At 42.0% G+C, this 22,393-nt stretch overlaps 1 long non-coding RNA gene across 2 annotated transcripts in view; it reads right to left on the reverse strand.

Annotated features, from left to right (window-relative positions):
- LOC139035180 (uncharacterized) overlaps positions 1-15,593 on the reverse strand; it is a 271,165-nt gene extending 255,572 nt beyond the window's left edge. For both annotated transcript variants that reach the window (XR_011487770.1, XR_011487769.1), the window contains exon 1: positions 15,459-15,593. This is a non-coding gene — a long non-coding RNA (uncharacterized lncRNA). The remainder of the gene's footprint in view (positions 1-15,458) is intronic.
- Between the last annotated feature and the right edge of the window lie 6,800 nt (positions 15,594-22,393).

Below are 22,393 nucleotides of genomic sequence, written 5' to 3' on the forward strand. Positions count from 1 at the left end.
TTTTGAGGTACATACAGACAGACACCTGAAAGAAACAGAGAAAACATGACAACCGACTAATGGGGTACACCATTATCGTCAGGAACGACCTCTCAGGTCAGCATAACTGCAAAAGTATAAACACAGGCAGGAAAGAACCTGAGACTTTACCCAGCACACATTGAACACTTGAGAGAACACTAAAGAAAAAAACTGATGGATTCTCTGGAAATGTATTGCATGGTTGTTTAAGAGTGGAAAGGGGAAGGAATCAGGTGTCTCCTTGAGTAATTGTTTTTTGCAGTCAGGCCATTTTGTAAAAGGAAAGTGTGTGGGAGTTGGTGATGAAGACGAAGAGCACCTGAGAGACGGACGTTTCTACTCCCTGAATTCTACTTTGCAGCCTTTTCTTCAGATATTGAAGTTGGAGAAAGGAAATGATATTAGAATTAAAACATCCTCTCCATTAATATTATTGGCAGAAAAGGTTCACCTTGACTGCAAAGATTTAGTGATTATGTACAACTAGTCCTAAAGTGGGAAGGCCAAGACTAACAGGGAATCATCAAACAATTGTCAGCTCATGCTCCATCAACCTAATTTTACCATTAGGATAAGCCCAGAGCAACTGGATCGATAATTTTATGACTCTTTGTTGTCTTGGAAACAACATGGCTCACTCCAGTATGAAGTTGATCAATTGCTCAGCAATCAAATTGCAAACAGTGCTCTGGCTGGATTGTACACCTGGCAGTTTTTGGATACCAGCGTAATTAGAATTCTGGGTAGGTTTCCTATCACAGAAGGCTAAAGAGACTTAACCAACACAAAAGATTGAGATGTTACATATTTAAATTACATGATTTTCTATTTCCTTGGTCCCTTCCCAAACTCACAATTACTTTCAATAAAGTTGTGTTTAATTGGTTTCTCTGCAACCAGTGAGACTGCTTATTTTAATCTTGGAACTGAAGGTAATGATTACAAACACAGCATTTTAATCATTTGTCATGTAGATACAATATCTGAAAAGCTATTCACGTTTTTTTTATCCTGTCCTTTTGAAAGCAGCATAAATATTTTGTTAGAGGATCTAATTTTGAGGTATTCAGCAATTTGCCTCAGTCTTCTACAACAGGTCATGAGTGAGAATCTGAATAAAGGAAAAGGTTAATGAAGCTGCTAGAAAGCAAAATGAAGGGAGCAGAAAGCTTATGGATGCTGTGATTGTTCTTTAAAAGAAAAAGAAAAGTGGGGACTTCCCTGGTGGCCCAGTGGTTAAGAATCCAGTTTTCAATGCAGGGGACACAGAGTTTGATCCCTGGTTGGGGAACTAAGATACTAAAAGCTGCAGGACAACTAAGCCTCCAAGTGGCAGTGAAGATCTGGCACAAACAAATAAATAAGGAAAGAAAAGAAAAAACAGGGAGAAATCTCTTCCTTCTCCTAAAGCCTAGGATCAGAAGACTAAATAATTTAAAGAAATAACCAATGAACTTCCCAACATGTAACCCATGTTATGCCTTGTTCTCTCTTTTCTGCTAGAGGAGATGGTGCACCGGCCTGGCCCTCCTCCCCGGCCAATTCCATGCTTTGGAGCTGTTTTTCTCCCCCATCTCTGAAACCTTCTCTTTCCTACATACATCAGCTTCCCTGCTTTCAACTGAATCTTCCCCCATCAATAATTATACATGCTCAAGATTATCCCATCTTAAAAAAAAAAAAAAATTCTCTTATCACTCTACAGTATTCAATTGCTCTGCTGCTCTTTACAGCTAATCTCTTGAAAGAGTCGTCTAAACCCACAGTTTCCATTTCTCACCTCCCACTCACTAAAACTCACACCTGTAAAATTCTTCTCTGATCTCCTCCTGCTCTGCTCTTTTTGCCTTTAACAGACCCTGTGATAAGCCTCCTCAAGACTGTGCCCTCTACCACACTCTTTTCTTATCTTTGTTCTCTTCCTAGGCAGTTTCATCCAGACCCCTGCCCTTGACTAACAGTTCTAGTCCCTAAGATTCTCAAGACAAACCCCTCCTCTCAGCTTGCAAACAAGGTGTCCAACTCCCATTCTGTAACTGACAGCTGAATGGCTTAAATGCATCTTGGTCTCAGCCTACACAAGACCGAACTCATGACCTGAAACCTAAATCTCCCAAACCTAATCTTACTGTAGTGTTCGCCTCAGGGCATGGCACTGAGCCAGCATCCTTCCTTAAATATACCCTTTTTAAATGTACCCTTGTCCAGTCCTGCTTTCCTAGCCCATACTACCACCTTCTCTTGCAAAGGCTTCTGAAATGGCTCACTATTAAGTGATCTCCCTTCATGGCAAATAGATGGGTAAACAATGGAAACAATGACAGACTATTTTCTTGGGCTCCAAAATCACTGCAGATGGTTACTGCAGCCATGAAGTTAAAAGACTCTTGCTCCTGGGAAGAAAAATTATGACAAACCTAGACAGCATATTAAAAAGCAGAGACATTACTTTGCTGATGAAGGTCCATCTAGTCAAAGCTATGGTTTTTCCAGTAGTCATGTACGGATGCAAGAGTTGGACCATAAAGAAAGCTGAGCTCTGAAGAATTAATGTTTTTAAACTCTTGAGACAAGATTCTTAAGAGTCCCTTGGACTACAAGGAGATCAAGCCAGTCAATCATAAAGGAAATTAGTCCTAAATAATCATTGGAAGGACTAATGCTGAAGCTGAAGCTCCCATACTTCAGTCACCTGATATGAAGAACTGACTCATTGGAAAGATTGAAGGCAAGAGGAGAAGGGGACAACAGAGGATGAGATGGTTGGATGGCATCACCGACTTGATGGACATGAGTTTGAGGAAGCTCTGGAAGTTGGTAATGCACAGGAAAGCCTGGCGTGCTGCAGTCCATGGGGTCACAAAGAGTCAGACACGACTGACTGACTGAACTAAATTGAACTGGTCTGCCTATACTCTAACCCTCCTCCAGCACACTGTCCACATAGCATCCTGGGTAACACTCTCCAAACTAGATGATGGTAACACCATGGAAAACACCACTGCTGCCTTTCCACAAATCGTAAATGGAAGATTGAAAGCCTCCATGTGGGCCACAGGGTCCTTCGTTTCTGGCTCCTGCCCACCTTTCAAGCATTAAATAATACCATCCTCTGTGTCATTCTCTACTCTCCAACCCCACTGACACCTTCCTTCAGTTCCTAGAGCTCACCCTAGAGTTCCAGAGCTTTAGCACAGAGCCTCAGCAAACGCCACCCCCTCTGCCTGAAATGCTTTCCTCCTCTCCTCATCCCACTGCCAGCCAAGTTAACAGCTCAGGCATCCTTTATGCTTCAGCTGCACCTTTGCTTTCCCCCAGAAGATTCTTTGCCACCCTAGTCTGTGTCAACCTTTGTTACACATCTTCACAGAAACTCATTCTTCCTTTAAGAATTTAACTATCGTATAACTTATAACTATCTTATAACCGCTAGTACATTCATTTGTTCAAAGTCTATCTCACCTGCCTGCCCCAAAGCTCTGCAGGAGTAAGCTCTAGATCTGCTTTTGTTCACCATCCTTTCTCAGGAGCCTAGCAGAATATCCAGCACACAAAGATCACTTAATAAATAATGTGCTTAATAAAGAAGTGTTTTAAAAGTAATTCACTTATATTTTATGCTTCTGCCATTGAGAGGGTGACCAAATATCCCCCAAATGGTTGTAGGATGATCTACTTTGTGTGAAGGAAGGTATCATAAATGTTCTGGGAGCTATGAGAAATAATTGAGAGTCCTGGCAAAGGGTTGGAGAATCCATCAAACAATTCCCCAGTAGTCACTGTGTTCACTGACAGAAATTACTAATGGGGATGTGCTGGACCAAAAACTTGTGGAAGGAATAAAAGGTTGTTCTCTCTTTTACATTGAACCCTCTCAATTTACAAAGTAGATCAGTTCCAGAAAAGTAAAAATACCTGTCCAAGTTCCTATAATGTGAGACACAATGACCACTTTATTTGTGTCTGGCTATGTAGAGAGCCAAAACTGGGCTCTGTTCTCAGAGGATGTAGGATAAAGAGTCTTAATTAAAAGGGCCATGGTAGGTATACAGTAAATATTATTCATTCAACACATGTTCATGCAGCACATTCTGCTTCTTGGGCCTGGATAGGTACTGCAGAACTGAAAATAAAACAGATGATATCTTCCCTCATGGATTTTATATTAATTTAGTCATAGATTGTGGGAGTTTTGGTATAAAATGTATAAACAAGTCAAGGTAACAGATGCTAGAGACAGGAGGAAAAAGTCACAGCCACTTTCAATAGACTGACCAATCAAACCTCTCTGGGGAATGACATTGCAATTTAGACATAAAAGATGAGAAGTGATCAACCCCATGAAGAGATAGTGGGATAACTTCAGTGGAAATAGAATTCCAGACAGAAGCAATAGCACATGCAAAGATCCTAGAAATACAAGAACTTGTCTTTTTGAAAGCAAATAAGAGTAATGTGGCTGGGAGGTGGTGGTTCATGGGCATATACTATGGGTTGAAGCTGGGGAAATTAGTAGGAGTCAAACCATTCAGGGCTTTGAAGCCTATGGCAAGGAGCTTCTTCTAAGAAGTATGCATGGCCATTGAGAGATCTTAGGTCTGCTAGTTGGAGCTGAATGGTGACACGATTTGATTTTCATTTTTAAAAGGCTACTGCAGCTGTTGGGGAAAATAAACTGACTTTAGAGAGGCCATTTATGAAACTATTGCTGAGGTCCTGACAAAAGAAATTGTCTTGGGTGATGACAGTGAAGATGAAGAAGTAAATGTTTATGCACTATGTCTGGAGAGAAGAAGGACAAGAAGGAGTAGAAATGGCAGTGGAAGCAAAGATCAAGAAGTTAGTCTTCAGTAAATGAGATTGGTCAAGAAGTCATAAAAGCTTCAGAAAGGGTTAGTGGGTGGTGAAACAGAATGTCATAAGGTAAAAGGAGCTTGGGGCTTCGAATGAGAAAGAAAAGGCCATTTAAATGTGACCATGAGAAGTAAGGAGGGTCATGGGGCAAGAGAGGAATAAGAAAACAGCCTCCACTAGCAAGTGTTGCAGGGAAAACTGTTAGAAGGGGGCAAACTAGGTTTCAGTGAAGACATGGAGACAAAAGGAATGCTCCTCTACGAGCAGAGTCTGTTGATCACAGATCAGGAGTTCCAGAGGACACAGAGAGAAAATTTAGAGGACTAGCAGGGAAGTTGCAAGATTTGAGATCAACAGTATGTCCTTAGAATAACAATGGTTGTGTACAGAGCCTGTGACTTCTGAAGGACTGCAGTAAACTGGAGCTGAGGCATGACAAGATAAATATCAAAAGGCTCATGAGAAAGAGGACTAAATTCAAGCCATAATCCTGAACAAATGACTTGACATCGTAAAGGTGTCCAGGTGATTTCTCCCTCCTGTAACTCATGCAATAGTAGATCTGGGTGATGTGGTCACTGGGTGCCACCCCTCTATCCTGCAAGGATAATGAGTTATGTGATTAAGGTCCAGAGGACTACTCTCTCTCAGCAGCTAGAAATCGAAGTTCTATAGCTGTCATTTTCTTATTAGATCCCATTTCCTTAGATATGATTAATTGGAACATGGGTGGGTACCAACCCCAATCTGGGCACATTCAAGTCTTTTTTCAGACTCTTTCCATGTACAAGAGGGAATCTTTCACTGGGGAGAGAAGTCATTAGATATAAAACGTGGTGTCTGTGGACAGCTATTTTTTTCAATCATGCAGAGACAGCCAGTGGAAATGAGAACCATTCAAGTCTTTTTTGAATGTCTTGAGCCAAAAAAATGTATCTTTTTGCCTAAAATAAAGTTGGATTTCTGTGCCTCAAAACCAAGAGTACTAATCTGAAGCCAAAGACTAATAGCTAAAGCCTGAATTCTGTAACCTTCTGCTATTGACCATGGCAAGACATAGTGTTAACAGCCCCATAAAGTTAGCTAGTAAATTTTCTCCACATCAGTGTGAGGAAGCCATAAAAGGGGGAAATACTAATGCTACAAAGAACTAGTCAGGTTTTTCCAGAGAAACAGAATAGGGTGTGGGCGTGTGTGGGTGTGTGTGTGTGTGTAGAAAGAAAATAAGAAATACAGTTATGTTGGCTGATAATTGAGGCAGAGACCCAGGAGACTCAGGGGCCTAGCTCCAGTCTGAAGGCCTGCAAGCTGGAGATTCAGGAAGAGCTGATATTTCAGTTTGAATTCAAAGGCAGGAAAAAAAAAAAAACAATGACATCAATCAGCGACAGTCAGGCAAAAAGGAATTCTCTCCTATTCAGCCTTTTTGTTCTATTTAGGCCTTCAACTGATCGGATGAGGGTCACCCATGTTAGGGAGAGTAATCTGCTTTCCCATCCAATTCAAATGTTAATCTCATTCGGAGCCAGCCTCACAGACACACCAAAATAATGTCTGACTAAATATCTGTGCACCCTATTGCCCAGTCCAGCTGACACATAAAAATCAACCATCACTGTACAAAAACATATATGACTGCCTTCTGGAGGTATGGCTGCCTTACATCGTGTTGAGCTCTCCAGGGTATATTAATACAGATGCCAAGACATTGTGTGTGTCATGGTGACCTTGGATTAGCTCTCAGGTTAGGCAAAGTTCTGATGAAGGAAGACCAGAGGTGCGGAAACTGTGTGGAAGAAAGAAACAAAACATCCTGAGCTCCCTAAGTTGAGTGAGGAAACTATTTTAAGTAAGGAGGAGTTGTGACCATTTAGAAGACTCTATGAAGTAGTTTGTCTAAGTCTATAAAGCAGAAAGAGCTTTACAAAGGCTAACTGAAAGGCTATAGGTGGCTCTACTAGAGGTGGTGCTACCATAGGTGGCACTATTGGCACTTCATGGCAAATAGATGAGGAAACAATGGAAAAAGTGACGGACTTTATTTTCTCAGGCTCCAAAATCACTGCAGATGGTGACTGCAGCCATGAAATTAAAAGATGCTTGCTCCTCGCAAGAAAAGCTATGACAACAGTAGACAGCATATTAAAAAGCAGAGACACTACTTTGCTGACAAAGGTCCATCTAGTCAAAGCTATGGTTTTTTCAGTAATCATGTATGTATGCAAGAGTTGGACTGTAAACAAAGCTGAGTGCTGAAGAATTGATGCTTTTGAACTGTGGTGTTGGAGAAGACTCTTGAGAGTTCCTTGGACAGCAAGGAAATCAAACTAGTCAATCCTAAAGGAAATCAGTCCTGAATATTCATTGGAAGGACTCATGCTGAAGCTGAAACTCCAATACTTTGGCCACCTGATGCAAAGAGCTGATTCATTGGAAAAGCCCCTGATACTGGGAAAGATTGAAGGTAGGAGGAGAAGAGGACGACAGAGGATGAGATGGTTGGATGGCATCACTGACTCAATGGACAGGAGTTTGAGTAAGCTCCAGGAGTTGGTGATGGACAGGGAAGCCTGGCATGCTGCAGTCCATAGGATCGCAAAGAGTTGGACACAGCTGAGTGACTGAACTGACTGACTGACTGGTAAAGGGATGAGCTGACAATGCAGGAGATGCAAGAGACAGGGGTTTGATCCCTAGGTTGGGAAGATCCCCTGGAGGAGGAAATGGCAACCCACTCCAGTATTCTTGCCTGGAAAATTTATGGACAGAGGAGCCTAGCAGGCTAAATACATGGGGCCACAGACAGTTGGACACAATTGAACGAATGAGTACACACACGTACTCCAGAAAAGTCATGGGGGGGGGGGGTAAAAATTTCATAATCTGGGCAGAATAGCAAAATAAATAAATAAACAGGGTAAGGTCTGAAATGGTATCAAGAAGAGCAGGAACCTATAGCTATTATGTAGTTGCTAAGTCACATCTGACTTTTTACGACCCTGTGGACTGTGGCACGCCAGGCTCCTCTGTCCTCCACTACCTCCTGGAGTTTTCTCAAATCCATATCTGTTGTGTCAGTGATGCTATCTAACCATCTCCAAGGCAAAAAACTAGAGAGTAGAGAGAATTCTCTCATTTTACTCATCTGTAGAATGGTTATAACAATAGTAGGTGACTTACTGGATTATTATGAGGGTCAAATAAATTCTACTTTTATGGCTCTCTCTCATACTGTTGTGTTGGGGATTTGCTAGTTTATTCCATGGGGAGCGTCATACTATGTCCTGCTATGATCAGTGGAAGAAGGCTGCAGGATTTGTGCATTAGCTGTAGTTCTTTAGGTTGTGAGATCCTAATAATGCAAGACACCATGCAACAACCTGACACATCATAAGGGGTCACTTACCTCTGTAGCACTATGCCCATCTGAAACACTGCCTGCCACCCTTGAACTAAGGGGCAGGGGCAACACAGAAAATACGAAGGACAAGAGCTATGAGATCAAGGATGAGGGCTGAGGGCCCAAAGATCTAGACTTTAGGGGAGACTTCTCTGAAATTTCTGAAGTAGCAGTGGCAGCCTTAAGGTCCCCATCACAGGGATATCTTTGAACACTGGCTTAGGGGGCTTCCCTGGGCCCAGTTTGCTATCTATCTTATATTAATTTTAATGCTCAACATTCTTTCACAGCTATGATCTCATCTGTTCATATATCATCCCTGAGAAAATTACTGAGAGGAAACCCTGGTTTTCATTGTACCCGGTCCTAGAGGAGTTTAGCTCCCTTCAATGAGATGAATCACTTCAGTCTTCCCATGTTCTCAGGAGGCGGATCTCTCTCTTTGATACCTTGAAGGCTTTCAGGCTTGTGAGGTTGGAAGTGGTGGGAAAATGTTTGAGGTACATTTGGCTTCATTCCTGTTTCCCAGACATCAAAAGCAAACTCAAGATCCAAGCCCAAGAACTTAACTCCCAAGTCCCACAACCTTTCCACAAAACCACAACAAACCGGTTTTGCCCTTTCCTATGCTTTAGCGGGCTTCCCTGGTCTCTCAGACGGTAAAGAATCACCTGCAATGAAGGAGACCTGGATTCAATCCCTGGGTCGGGAAGATCCCCTGGAGAAGGGAATGGCTACCCACTCCAATGTTCTTGCCTGGAGAACTCCATGGACAGAGAAGCCTGGTGGGCTATAGTCCATGGGGTTGCAAAGAGTCAGACACAACTGAGAGATTAACACTTTCATTTTTATGCTGTAGTTGACATCGGAGATATCAAATAGTTCCAATGTTTAATTCAGCTCATGCATTTTTGAGAACTTACTATGTATTCTTGCTCAGTGCTGTGGTAAAAATGAAGGGCTGATGTTGTTAATCAGAGGAGGACCAAATACAACTCCAGAATTTTTCTTGAATTTGTCCTCTTCTGCAGCCCTTACCCCTGCCTGTACTCAGCTTCCACCTTAAGAATCATCTGTTCTCTCTCTCCAGCGTCTTCAGTCTCACTACTATCACCATCATTTGTATCCACTTGAAAGCTTGTCATTGCCTTCATTGAAAACCTTGATGATGCCCTAATCACATTAGCAGGGTTCTTCAACCCTGGTTATACAGTAGAATTACCAGGGCAGTAAATGTCCAGGCCCTGTCCCAGATATTCTGACTTTAATTGGTCTGGAGTAGGGCCATCATTCTTTTTGTTTTAATCTCCACATGACATTAAAGTCCAGCCAAGACTGAAAGTTTTTATCTTACCAAATAAAGCCAGATCTCCTAAGCATTAAATCTGAAGCTCTTCACAACTTGGAAGTGACTGATATTTCTTGTCTTATCTCTTCCGTTGTACACTTGTTATTATAATCATATCTTAAAATACCTGTCATCCCTGTTAGACTGAGTTTCTCAAGGTCAAAATCCCTATCATTCATCTCTATATCTGTAATATTCATCATAATGCTGGGAAAACAGTAGGTGCTTAATGAATCTTGGTGGATGGGTAGGTGGACAGATGAATAAATTCTGAATTAACCTAATCCATGCTGAATTATCAGTACTAAGAACGAAGTTTATCAATGTGCCTCTACTGTTTGCTCCAGAAAATTCTTGCCAAGGAAAATAAGCGAGTAAAGGGGGGGCTTCCCTGGTGATCCAGTGGCTAAGAATTCCCCTGCCACTGTAGGGCAGACTCTGGAGCCTGTGAGTCACAACTACTGAGCCCATGGGCTGCAAATACTGAAGCTTATGCACTTGGAGCCCATGCTCCATAGCAAGAGAAGCCACGGCAACAAGAAGCCCACACACCACAACTAGAGAGAGCCGCGGCAATGAAGATCCAGTGCAGCCAAAAATAAAATTAAAATAAAATCTTTCTTTAAAGAAAATGTAAAAGCGTGTAAACATTTTTGATTCACCAGTCTTAAACACTGAACTTTGCTTGATTGCAATCAGATTCCCTTATGGAAATTCCATCTACTTTCAATCAGGTTTTCAAATGCCTCTGATCTCTCCCCTCTTAGATCCTAGACATCATCAAAGGGGTGTTTGCCATATTTCAGTAAGTAATAAACTCATCTTTGTTTGAGCAGTAGGTTATTCTACTGATCTTTTGGGGATCAAGTATCAATATCTAAGTTCTTTTCTTATCTTATAGTGTGGCTTTGTGTTTATCTGTCACATTATCAAATGTCTCTGGATATAAAATGAGTCCAATAATACTTATCACTTATCTCCCTCACAAAATTGTTGGAAAATGGAACGTGCTATAATTTTCTTTGGCACTTTCTATCCAAGGATCTCAAAGCATTTTATTTCTGCCCAATGCAAATATACTTCATGATTAATAGCATTGCTTCTGAAAGTCACAGACAAAAGGATTTCATAGCTCCAAGAACTGTGCTGTCAAACTCAGCATTCTCTAAATGCAATGTCTTTATCATACCATTACATAAGAGCAAGACAACAGGAAAGATTAAGACCTTAAACTTGCTGCTAGTTTTCTAATTAAGAACTAAAGAATGCCTCCCAACTGCTGATTTCTTTATTTGACTCATTAGAAAATCACACATGAATGGATTCATAATTACTCTTATATTACAAGCATTTGTTTATTAATGTTACCAAACTGAGGAGCAGTACAACTGTCCATGATATGTCAATTTTTATTTTTTATTTTTTTTTCCATTTATTTTTATTAGTTGGAGGCTAATTACTTTACATCATTGCAGTGGTTTTTGTCATACATTGAAATGATATGTCAATTTTTAAAAAAGCTGTGAAGCAAACTGTTAACTGTGTTAATTATATTGAACCTTTCACATTCTGGATTCTAAATGGTACTAATGCTTTTATAGGCTTGGAATAGTGTGTCTTTATACTTCACAAGGAGGAAAAAAACTACCCTAACAAAAGGGTAGATAGAAAACAAAACAGTTAACACCTTTTAAGAATCATAAACTGAGTTTCATTAGACTCCAATAAAATCTGATTATAGAAAGATCAGTATTAGAATTTCTGTGTAACAAAGTGTTGGTTTTTAGAAGTTTTCCTTTTTCAATTCTGGTGGGAAAGGAACAAAGTAAAGATTTAGAAAGTTAGTGAGCTGACTCTTAGAAAAAGACTCTACAGAATTTCTAAGTTTATCACTACCTATTGAGGTGTGTGTGATTCAAAAGATGCAATTTGACATTGAAATAAAAATACTGGATTTACTGGACAACATAGACAAAAAATAAGAGAAATGTGAGGTTTTTTATGAACTTGAAACAATTGCTTTATCCTTGCCAAGGTTTAGTAAAACTGGATTTGTCGGGCTTCCCTGGTGTCTCAGGGGTAAAGAATCTGCCTGCCAGTGCAGGAGACACAGGTTTGATCCCTGATCCAGGAGGATCTCACGGGCCACAAGCAACTAAGCCCGTGAGCCACAGCTATCACGTCTGTGCTCTAGAGCCGGGGAGCTGCAACTACTGAGACCACACACCACAGCTACTGAAGCCCCGAGCCCACGCTCTGCAACAAGAGGAGACACCACAGTGAGACGCCCCTGCTCTCTCCAACTAGAGAAAGCCCGTGTGGCAACGATGACCCAGCACAGCCCAAAAAAAAGAAACATTTGAAAACAAAACTGGATTTGTAATCACTAAAGAGGGTCCTGTGGAGAATCTGTAATGTGTAGGACCTTGCGAATTTGTACAGATTGACAAAACATTCATGATGAATTATAAAATTTTGTGAATTTAAGAAAGAAATAATATAACTACTAAGACTCCAAAGCAATAAATCAAGACAAGTGTCTTCATTGTAGATAGAACAATGCCCTTCAACGGTGACCAGACGTATCCTAGCAACAAAATAAGCTCTTCACTAACAAAGAACAGATAATAGTTAAAGCAAATAACTGCTCATATCTAGTTTTGTATTCTATTTTTGGTTCTGATACTCATTTGTAACCCTAGTACATCACTAATCTACCTTCCTGTGTCCAGGTCTGCTTCCATAAAATTAAAGATTTGGGGGCTATTTAGCAAAAAAATTCAAGGAGCCAGACTAGGTTAAGTAATATTAATTTAACTCAAATTTGAAGTCAATAAAAAAGGCGGGTAGACATCAAAGAAAACTCAAACCTCCCCTTACTCACTGACACCAGATTTCACAAAATATACTTGTTCTTTTGATAGTTCCAGAGACCAACCTTTAAATTCTCAGTTTAAAATATTGTCAAAGCCTAGCCACATGGAGCAATAGCGATTTTTTTCTGTCTCTCTGTTAATCCTTCTTTATCCCTATTCCATTCTTCAGCTTTCACCAAGGGTTGATTTCTAGAGCAAATTAGGGGCAAGAGAAAAGAACCTGGGATCTTATCTGTCTCCCTCCCAGCTCCTCTCCCCTCAGCATCTGTCCCTTCTGGGTACCACCTCATTATAGAAAGGGATGAGGTGGGGACTTCCCTGGTGGTCCAATGGCTAAGACTCCAGGCTCTCAGTGCATGGGGCCTGGGTTCAATCCCTGGTCAGGGAACTAAATCCCACATGCTGCCACTAAGAGTTTGCATGCCTCAATGAAGATCGAAGATCTTGCATACCACAACTAAGACCTGGCACAGCTAAATAAATCAATAAAAAGAAGGGACAAGGTAAGTTAAACTGCCACCACCAGTGCCTTTGTCCCCACCCACTCACCTACAACGCCAGTTAAATCCCTACATTTGGAATCTACTCCTGGACATGACACAAAAATATATTATGAGAAAGCATGCAGTGAATTTTTCTTCTCTTAGAGAATGATACTAATTCTTTAAAAAATAATAATAATGTAGCTTTGTTCTCCTCTAGCATATTTATTTTTCACTGCTAAAGACTCCAAGCCCAAACACTGCAGTGAGTCCACAAGAACTCAGCTATTAAAAGCTACATTCACATCTTACCAAAGGTGACCCCTCAGAAGCCATTCTCAGCATTCCTTTCAGCAAATGAAAATGCATCTTAGAGAGAAGCAAAGCACTCATTTACAAATTAGTTCTCTTGCAGTTAATATATTGTTGGTAGGATTTAATGCTCTCATTATCTTTCATTATTTACAGCCAATGTATTAATATCCCATGAAATGTTTCCTTTGAAATGATTTTAATCTTCTTATTTAGCTTGTTCTAAACTCAACCACTTTGTAGTAATGAACCTGCTTCCCCTAATGAACTGTTCATGGGGAGCCCACACTACCCTGCCAGGAAGTTATTACTAATGTGAAGTGTTCTAATGGCCCTGCTGGGGAACTGGGGTGCCTGTAGGCTTGGTATTCACAATTCCATCAATTCTTCCATAATCATGAGCTTAGATTCTGGGTAGCAATATTTTCTAATGAATACCTTAAAACCTGCACTGATGACTGTCTACATGTCCCAAACACCATCCCTTAAGTTGTGCCTAGGAATGCATTTATTAAATGCATTCAGTCAACACTAGGAATGCATTTATTAAATCAAATAGCTCTTATTGATATACTATCAAGACACTGTCACTGTGAAGGGCACTAGAGATTAAAGGATATAGAAGTCACAGCAGTCTCAAAATCATACAAGCAAACAGAAGAAAGCTGTTTCTAAAAACATAAGATATGAAAGATAGAATTAATACTTCTGTGCACACAAAAAAAATTGTAGAACATTAGATTAATTGCCAAATAAGTTGACTAAGTTCAGAACAGTAAGAGATCACTGCGGGCTAGAATGAGCTGGGGAGGCTTCACTAATTCTGTGGAAGGGTGGGTTGAATGGTTGCAGATGGAGAAGGTGATTCTTAGTTATTATAAGCCACTCGCTGACTGAGTACCTATTGTGTGAACACCAATCAACTCAGGGTATTACCTCCACTAACTCATTTATACTGCAGAAGTTACAATAAATAATTCTTACAGCTTGAATTTTTCAGAAGGCAACTGAAGCATAATCACACAGCTACTCTGTGGCAGTGTCATAGTTTGGACACACAGCAGCTCCAATCAGCACCTCCACTCTGATTAAGGTAACCCCACTCAGCACCAGGAGGAGGAAACTGAGTAAGAAAGAGCTTGGAGACCTGACAGTCTAAGTAGGTGGTTCTGACCGCAGGAACCGGCCCAGAGGGCGCCAAAGGCATCAGTCTTCTAAGCAGATGCCATTCACCTCAGTAACTTGCCCAGGTAATTTTGCATTCATTCCTGTCCTTTCAGCTTCTGAAAACAGCTTACACAGTTTCAAGCCACTTGATCTACAGGGCAAAGCCTTGGAATATCACAACTGAAAGGACTCAGAGAGGTGGTCGAGGGCAAACCCCTTCCAGACCTGAGTTCTCTCTCTCCCCAACCAAACTCCTTTCATCCCCTGCATTCAAGTTTACATCACTGACTGTGATACAAGACTCTGCCCTCTGACTGTGTGATCTCAAACCCAAGATGTAACCTTTCTGTCCCTAAATGTCTCCACGGAATGATCTCTGTATTTGCTGCCCAGACAATTTATGCAACACTAAACACTTCATCAGATGTTTGATGCCCCAGCCTCCAAAATGTTCCTGGTTCCTGGGTTCTCTGCACCCAGCTGGGAAAACTAAACAGAGTAGTTCCCCCAAACACTTTGCCTATAAGACCCCTTATCTAATATTTTTAAATGCCAATATTCCTTTCCTACTACAGCTGGTGTTGGTTTTGTACCAGTTAATTGAGAAAATAATGACCGAAGCTCCTGCTGATACAGACACTTTTTAGAGTGAATTTGCATTTTGCTGTTTGAAACAGCATTTCTACACAGTTGAAGAACAAAATTACCAATCTGTGGGAGCCACTGTTTTTATTCACACAGCGGACAGTGCCATTCTTCTAATAGATATAGCCTCACATTGATGTTAAGGTCTTTCCAAAGATATTCGGCCCTCAGACTGTAGACCACCAACCACAGCTAGTTAACCAGTTAGGTAATTATTATCCTCAGAAAGTTAATTTTTGCTACAGTTTCCTGATTTTATGGCACAGGATGTTAAATGCTAAAGCAACCACATGGGGAGTCTGGTTTGTTTGATGTAGGCACCATAGATTACAAAGATAGAGATCCTTACTCACCTTTACAGCCCAGTGATATTCTGATAAAGAACCGAGAAAGCAATTGCTTAAAGGGCAGAACTCTTGTTTGTTTGCTAGTTTTCCCCTCTGAACAGCCTCATTAAGCACAAGAAGCCGAACAGCAGAGGTTTTTTGTTTGGTTTGGTTTGGTTTGTTTTTTTTTTAAAAAAGGAAGCAAAACTGCCTTCCCAAATCCAAGAGTTCACATGAGACTGCATACAAATTGCTGGGCTCTCTCTTCCTTCAGCCTAGCAGCTATTATTCCTACTTCTATGTGACTTGCATGGCAAACACGGGAACAGGAGGCCGAGGCAAAGAGCCAGGACAAACAATAAAATCGCTGTGTGCGTTTGCTTCCACAATCTACCAGGCTAGTCTCTCCCTCACAAATTTTTTCCACATGCTGCTGTCCATTATACAGGTACTTTTAGAAAATGAGAGAGAGAGAGAGAGAGAGAGAGAAAGCCATCAGTTGTCATAGAAACAATAGCAATTTGTGCCACCTTTGTGTGAGCAGATAGAAAGATTGCTGCTGCTTGGCCAGTTTCCAGGGACCCAGGTTGAGAAACACTGGGCAGCTTAAAAGACAGCCCCTGAATTTCTCCCACGCCAGCAAACCGATGTTCTTCAAGTGGGCTGTCACATCCTTGCCTGGAATTGAAGGTTAGTTAAAATACAGCCCTGGATGTGCAAACGTTTTAAGAAAGACATATTCCTCAACCCCAATCTCCCCTGTGTGAGGTCTAACAAGGCAATTGTAACCTTCCGCACTGGGGTCACGCTGTGGTGTTCACCCCGCATTCTGATGGGATCTGTTCTCATCAGAGAAAGATGTAATCGCCTCTAAGAGACTCTAATTAAGCTGGTAATTAAAGTTAGCTTTGGGAGATGAAATGTCCCCAGGGTGAGGCTGAGATGCCAGGATTTGTGCTGAGAGCATGCACGGCCAGGTGGCCACGGGTTTCCCCAGTTTATGGCCTCTTAAAGACATGTGCAGAACGGCTTCCATTGTAAATCAGCAGGCCAGCAAGAAGAGTCACCCACCCGCTTTCCTCAGAATGTTCCAAATGGCCAGCAGTCACAGGAAGTGTCCAACCCAGAGGTGTGACGCAGTGACCTCAAATATAGAGCTCATGTAAAAATGCAGGTGCTGTGGGCTGATGGAGGAGAAAACACTCCTGTTAGCAGAATTTATGGAAGTCTCTCCCTCTCACTCTTCACGCTGTTTCTACTTGTGAGTTCTACTGAGGCATTGTAGACCATCAGGAAGACAGCAGAGTTCAGTGGTGAAACAAGCTGGGCAGAGGGTCAGTGACAGACAGGAGGTCAAATCGAAGTGAAGTTTAGAAGAAACCGGAGAGTGGGAGGGAGAGGCATCAGGAGTCACCCAGAGGGAAAGCAGGAGGGAGGAGGGTATGCAGCAACAAAGACAAGGAGGTGGTCAACAGTTTCCGCCCACTGGGAAGCTGTGGACTCCTAGAGCAGGCTAGATAGTCCATTTGAGGTTTCATTTTGAGACATGGCCTAAATTCACCCAGTCGTTTTACACGTGCTCATGCTCCAAAAAGAATAAATTATATACCAGATGAGTTGGATTAGGCTTAGCTGTGTGAGAGAGAAAATCAAAAAGAGCCCTGGCAAAAGCCAGAGGTTGGCAGACCAGAGCTGCTAAGTTGTTTGATGGCAGTCAGAGACCCAGATTCCTCGTAGCTTTCTATTCCACCCCTAGGCTGAGGATCTCGGTCTCATGGCCCAAAAATGGCTGTTATAGCTGCAGCCATCACAAGCGCATCCCAAACAACAGGAAAGATGAAGGGCACACTCTTCCCCTTCTACAAAGGCTTTCCCGAATTATCACCCAACACTTTCACATAGAGCTCATAGGCCAGAACCTACTCACATGGTCACACCTAGTTGCAAGGTCCATATACAGAAAGTGTGTTTGGATTCATTGCTACACTGAATAAATTATTAAGTAAAAGGGGAGCAGATACTTTAGGTACCTGGAAGTCTCCGCCAGCTAGGGTATTTCCTCTTGGACTCTCTGATCATCTCTTTAGCGTGTGTCAGTCACGGTCACAAAAAGGAAAGCTGTTCCTCTTCACCACTCACCATGTGTCCCACATCAATCAACTCTCCAACTCTGCAGACATCAACTGGATGTCTCACAATTTCATTCTGATACTAACAGCCAGAGTCAGTGTAGACCTCGCAGGTTAAGGGCTCAGTCCCATAAGACTGCACCGGCCCCCACGCCCACCACCACTTCAGACACCAATTGCAAGTCCAGGCCTCCCATACTTCTGACCAACAGGCTGTAAACTAGGGGTCCCCATAAACCCCTCTTTGGGTTCAGTAATTTGCCAGAAACAGCTCACAGAAGTCAGAGAAACATTTTACTTACTAGTACCAGTTTACCATGGGCTTCCCTGGTGGCTCAGATGGTAAAGAATCTGCCTGCAATGCAGGAGACCTGAGTTCAATCCCTGGGTCAAGAAGATCCCCTATAGGAGGGGCAATGAACTCCAATATTCTTGCCTGGAGAATTCCATGGACAGAGGAGCCTTGTGGGCTACAGTCTATGGGGGTCACAAAAGGGTCAGAAAAGACTGAGCGACTAACACATACACACACACACACACACACAAACACACCAGTTTATTATAAAGATATAATGATCAATGCAAAGAAATAGAGGAAAACAATAGAATGGGAAAGACTAGAGACTTCTTCATGAAAATTAGAGATACCAAGGGAACATTTGTGCAAAGATGAGCACAATAAAGGACAGAAATGGTATGCACCTAACAGAAGCAGAAGATATTAAGAAGAGGTAACAAGAATATACAGAACTATACAAAAAAGATCTTCATGACCCAGATAACCACAATGGTGTGATCACTCACCTAGAGTCAGACGTCCTGGAATGCGAAGTCAAGTGGGCCTTAGGAAGCACCACTACAAACAAAGCTAGTGGAAACAATGGAATTCCAGTTAAGCTATTTCAAGCGCTAAAAGACAATGCTATGAAAGTGCTGCACTCAATATGCCAGCAAATTTGGAAAACTCAGCAGTGGCCACAGGACTGGAAAAGGTCAGTTTTCATTCCAATCCCAAAGAAAGGCAATGCCAAAGGATGTTCAAACTACTGCACAACTGCACTCATCTCACACACTAGCAAAGTAATGCTCAAAATTCTCCAAGCCAGGCTTCAACAGTACATGAACCATGAACTTTCAGATGTTCAAGCTGGATTCAGAAAAGGCAGAAGAAGCAGAGATCAAATTGCCAACATCCGCTGGATCATCGAAAAAGTAAGAGAGTTCCAAAAGAAATCTACTTCTGCTTAATTGACTATGCCAAAGCCTTTGACTGTGTGGATCACAACAAACTGTGGAAAATTCTTCAAGAGATGGGAATACCAGACCACCTGACTTGCCTCATGGGAAATCTGTATGCAGGTCAAGAAGCAATAGTTAGAACTGAACATGGAACAACAGACTGGTTCCAAATCAGGAAAGGAGTATGTCAAGGCTATATATTGTCACCCCTGCTTATTTAACTTATATGCAGAGTACATCATGCGAAATGCCAGGCTAGATGAAGCACAAGCTGGAATCAAGATTGCTGGGAGAAATATATCTCAATAACCTCATATATGCAGATGGCACCACCCTTATGGCAGAAAGCAAAGAGGAACTAAAGAGCCTCTTGATGAAAGTGAAAGAGAAGAGTGAAAAAGTTGGCTTAAAATTCAACATTCAGAAAACTAAGATCATGGCATCTGGTCCCATCACTTCAATGCAAATAGATGGGGAAACAATGGAAACGGTGACAGACTATTTTGGGGGGCTTTAAAATCACTGCAGATGGGTACTGAAGCCATGAAATTAAAAGACATTGTTCCTTGGAAGAAAAGCTTTGACCAGCCTAGACAGCATATTAGAAAGCAGAGACATCACTTTGCCAACAAAGGTCCATATAGTCAAAGCCATGGTCTATCCAGGAGTCATGTACAGATGTGAGAGTTGGACCATAAAGAAGGCTAAGCACCAAAGAATTGATGCTTACAAACTGTGGAGCTGGAAAAGACTCTTGAGAGTCCCTTGAACAGTAAGGAGATCAACCCAGTCAGTCCTATAGGAAATCAACCCTTGGAAGGACTGATGCTGAAGCTGAAACTCCAGTACTCTGGCCACCTGATGGCAAGAACCAACTCACTGGAAAAGACCCTGGTGCTGGGAAAGATTAGGGGCAGGAGGAGAAGGGGGCAACAGAGGATGAGACGGTTGGATGGCATCATTGACTGAATGCACTTGAGTTTGAGCAAACTCTGGGAGGTGGTGAAGGACAGGGAAGCTTGGCTTGCTGCAGTCCATGGGATCATGAAGTGTCGGACACAACTGAGCAAATGAACAACCACAAGGACAGAGAGGTGTGCAGAGAGCTGCACAGCACAAGCCATCCATGTCTTGAGAAAGCAGCATAAAATTTCCAGAAGGAGGTTTAAGCCCTAAGGCATTATTGAGAAGGAAGAGCCCCCACCTTTGCCCAGAAAGGGAATTGCCATGTGATAAGAACCAAGATGCAAAAGGAAGTTGGTACAATAGAAAGAGAACAGGCTTTGGGGCTGTCTGTTCATTCATCTAAACTTTCCCGAGCCCCCACTATATGTCAGGCACTCCCCAGCGGATGCAGCGCTAAGCGCTGGTTCATTGGCAGGAGGTGAAAAGAAATTATCTTAATCTCCAGTTTCTAGAAAGGAAAATCAAACAGGGGTAAAGAGATCAGGTTCTCTGTAATTCACGAAATGATGGGGCAGCTTCAGATTTCAGTCCATTCAGAGAGATGTTAAAGGAAAGAAACTTATTCATGACACTTCTTAGAGAAATTCAAGGCAGACTTTATTTGCGGGTTGAGGGACCACTGCAATGGGGTTCCACAGTGGGAGAGAAATACTGACTTAACTCCAGATACAACAAGAAAAAGTGGAAATTTATGGTGGAGAATCAGGGTGGGGTCAGTGGATAGAAAATTGCTAAGAGGAAACATCAGGAGTAAAGGAAGATTCTGGTAAACCGACCCCCCAGGATTCTTGCTGAAGGCAGCCAGGGTAATCAGAACCCAGGGTGATGGTGAAAGATGAGGAACTTAATTAGACTCTGAGGCTGATCAGATATTAAGGGTGGAGGACTCTTGTTAAACTGACTTAGGATTCTGGTTAAAATTGGACAATGCAGAGACAAACAGGGAAGTCCAAAAGTCAAGGCCTAGTTGGAAAAGAGCTCAAAGGAGCCTGATTAGAGTTTGGTCAAGGAGAGAATCTTTGTCAAGGACTGGAAAAAAACAAAAACAAATAAAACCACAAGGGAAAAAACTCAATTATATCATAATGACAAATCAAGAACAGCCATGAAGTACACATACATCTTCTATATTTTCTTTCTTATTCTTCTAAAGTGAAGATAATAATCATGCAGTTTATACCATCATTCAAGTATATATTCACTGCAAACCGAAGCCCAACCTGGCCCGAGGGAGCAAAACATCATATGAGTTCACTGCCTGAAATCTGTCATCACAGAGCCATGCCTTAAAAGATTTTGCCCTTCCTTTTCCCATCTTTCCTCCTCTCATAGGGAGCAGCAGGGCATTTTCCATTTTAATTTGTTGTTGAGAATAGATTTTGAGCACCTCAAGGAAAACTGAGAAATGGTACCCATGTGGTATTCTTAAAGTTAGAATATTTGTCTCCCTTACATCTATAGGCATTTTTTTTCCCAGCACCAATCCCTACACGATCATCTTCCTTGCTCCCCTACAAGTAGGAGATGCCTTGAAGAGATGCTTTGAACATTTAAAAACTAATGAAGCAAAGACATGGGAGAACCTTAGATGCATATTACAAAGTGAAAGAAGCCAGTCTGAAAAGGTTACACGCTGTATGATTCCAACTATATGGCATTCTGGAAAAGGCGGAGCTATGGACATTAAAAACTTAGTGGTTACCAAGGATGGGGAAGGAGGAAGACGAATAGGCAGAACAGAGAGGATTTTAGAGCAGTGAAACTATTCTGTAGGCTACTATAATGTCAGATTACATGTCATTATACATGTGTCAAGACTCATAGAATGTACAACACTAAAAGTGAACTCTAAGATAAACTATGGACTTCACTCTAGGGAGTGATGTTAATAATCAGAGGCTATGGGGTGGGGGTGGAGGTAAGGGAGAAATTTCTATATCTTCCTCTCAATTTTGTTGTAAATCTAAAACTTCTTTTTAAAAACTGTCTTATAAAAAGACAAATCACGCCTCATTATTTTGAATTGTATACTATTTTGGAAAATGCAAACTTTTGTGTTGGGATGAGATTTACAAGACAGGGTTGCAGAAAAGTTTCTAAACCACTTAATAGCACAAACACCATAATAAGGCCTCTGACACATGACTTCTTTTCCGGAGATAAACTATTTCTCCTTGGGGGGGATAGTTAAGCAAAAACCATCCCCAGACACCACCTGATGTGAATGTAAAGGACCGCTATGCAGGTGCCAGGGGAAGCCAAAGGGAAGCGAGGAGGGAGACCTTAGTTCTTACCCCGACTACACCCCCGTTCAGGGCCGTATTTAGCGCTGGCCACACCTCCTCTCTCTCAAAACCGGGTGGTGCGGTGAGTCACACAACCAGGAGGACTCCAGGAGCTGAAGTACAGCGAAAAAAGACGCAGGCGGGGACGCTAATGCAAAGCTAGAGATCAAAAGGTGGTCTCCGACTAAAGGCGGCCGGTCTGGATGAGGAAGTGGCATGTGGGGTAGGGGCATTCCCTGCTCACACTTGGCCGTGAACCCCGCCAAGGGCTGCAGAAACAATGCGGAACCGAAACGGCTGTGCTGCGGGCAGATACAACGCCTTTGAGGCCAGGCTGGGAGCT

Source organism: Odocoileus virginianus, chromosome 5 (genome assembly GCF_023699985.2).
Source record: "Odocoileus virginianus isolate 20LAN1187 ecotype Illinois chromosome 5, Ovbor_1.2, whole genome shotgun sequence".
Lineage (NCBI taxonomy): Eukaryota > Metazoa > Chordata > Mammalia > Artiodactyla > Cervidae > Odocoileus > Odocoileus virginianus.